Below are 2,194 nucleotides of genomic sequence, written 5' to 3'. Positions count from 1 at the left end.
CTTGGTCCAGGTACTTTTCTGTCTTTAGTCTCAGTTTTCTCACCTATGAAACAAAAAGTATCTCCAACTGAAGGATTATCATTAGGATTAAATGATATAAAACATGCAAAGTGGTTATTCCTCTCTGTAGGAAATAATCAATTAATAAACTGTAAATGTAATACATACATGTAGGAGACTTATTGATGAATGAATCCCTTTTATGGGCTGTTAAAGACGTACAACTATAACCTTCCATGAGGATTACCCTTGGCTTTGATTACAGATGCCTGGAGGTTAAGAACCCCCATCCTGGGCAGCAAGGCATGGTGGCAGGTACAGTTACACCTACTTGCCTCAAGGCAGTACAAATTCCAGTACCATTTAAATTCTAGAATTTCCTGTAGGGTCACCTGAAATATTTGCTTAGCTGTTCCCTGACCGCCATTGGTCTTCATTTACTCCTATATAAGTTTCTCTTGTAAATACTCCCATAAATCAACTACATAAGAAACATTGTTTCAGGTTCTGCTTCTAAAGAAACCAACCAAAGACAGTGTATCTGAGACATGGACAAAAACATCCAAAAATCAGCACATTGATTGTTTTTTAAAGCTACAGGAATGGATAAGGTAGCCCAAGGAAATGTGGGAGGAAAGAAGAAGAAGAAGAAACCAATATCAAACTTTGATGTTTGTTGTTGTTGTTGTAAATGTAAAGGGTGGGAGGAAAAAAATGGAGGCAGTAAAGGAAACTGAGAAGGAAAGTCCAGTAAATTAAGAAACAATCCAGATAAGAACACATTAAAAAAACACAATCTAGAAGTAAGCTGCCCAAGGAAAAGCCTAGACTTAGGTAGAATGGGAAGGAGTACCAAGACTCCAAAGGAAAGGACTTGGTGAGGAGGAACCAGCCCACCACTGATTAAGTACTGGAGATAGACGTGGAGACTCAACAGAGCAGAGCAAATCAATTTATTACTCACAGCACAGCAAATCAGCATCACCAGGTCATCTGCCCCCATTCCCAGAGAGCTGCAGGTTATAACCCAGCTGAAAAACTCAGACCAAGGACTTGGTTCCTTTTGTACAGCATAATAAACAAGCCAGTAGACATTCAAGCATCAAGCCAGTAGACATGTTATCCATTCTGGGGTCACCGTGACTTATTAAATTGCCTCTGTGACTCACTACGGAAGTGGCTCAGGTAGGAGAAAAGTTTGATCTTACAGATTGGCAGACTCAGCCAGGATGTATAAGGACCCTTGAGTCACAGACAATCTATCATAACCAGCTCAACTCCTAGACACTCGATGATGACAACTTAAGTGGTAACACCTTTCATTGACTCATAACAAACACAAGTAACTAGCCGGGATCTCCCAAGTCACTAATGCAAAAAAAAAAAGATGGTGGATTCAGTTAATTTTTTTTAACTGCGTATAGATTTTTTATTCACATAAAATATTCCTACCATAATAACTTTTTATAACTTCAAAACAAAGACAAGAACTTGAAATCTAGCTTTTATTTTATTTTTGTTCTATTGATTCATCCAGTCCTTTACAAACTGAACAACATATATTTTGAAAATGTAGCCAGGCTCGGTGGCTCAGCCTGTAATCCCGCGCCTTTGGGAGGCTGAGGTGAGTGGATTGCCTGAGCCCGCAGGTTCGAGACCCGCCTGGGCAGCGAGACCTCATCTCTACAATAAATAAAAAAATCAGCCGGGCATGGTAGCGCGTGCCTGTAGTTCCGGCTGCTCGGAAGACTGAGGCGGAAGGATCGCCAGAGCCCAGCAGGTCGAGGCTGCCATGGCCGGGAGCGGCCACTGCACTCCAGTCTGGGAGACAGAGTGAGACTCCAACTCAAAAAGAAAAAAAAAATGTAGCAAAATATGCTTTGGTTATAATCAACATCATGTTTGATCACGTCATTTTTTCTTTCCATTTTTTTGGTTTTTGACTTTCACCATTTTGATGGGTATTGACATCTAAAAAATGAAAAAAAAGCAAAATAACAAAATACATGCCTTCTCCAAGATTGAGTACAATGTAATGGTATTACAATGCTCAATATTTGTCTTACTGATAATTCATTGCCTAATATGAAAAGTTGATTAAAACTAGAGAATCATAAAAAAAGATGCAAACATTAACTTAAACAGCTTAAATTCGACTCAGTTAATTTTAATAGTGATAAAGATCATCACTAAA

Source organism: Carlito syrichta, unplaced genomic scaffold (genome assembly GCF_000164805.1).
Source record: "Carlito syrichta isolate Samal-C Ts95f unplaced genomic scaffold, Tarsius_syrichta-2.0.1 Scaffold303766, whole genome shotgun sequence".
Classification (NCBI taxonomy): Eukaryota; Metazoa; Chordata; class Mammalia; order Primates; family Tarsiidae; genus Carlito; species Carlito syrichta.
The sequence above is the reverse complement of the archived record's forward strand: the minus strand, read 5'-3'. Positions refer to the sequence as shown.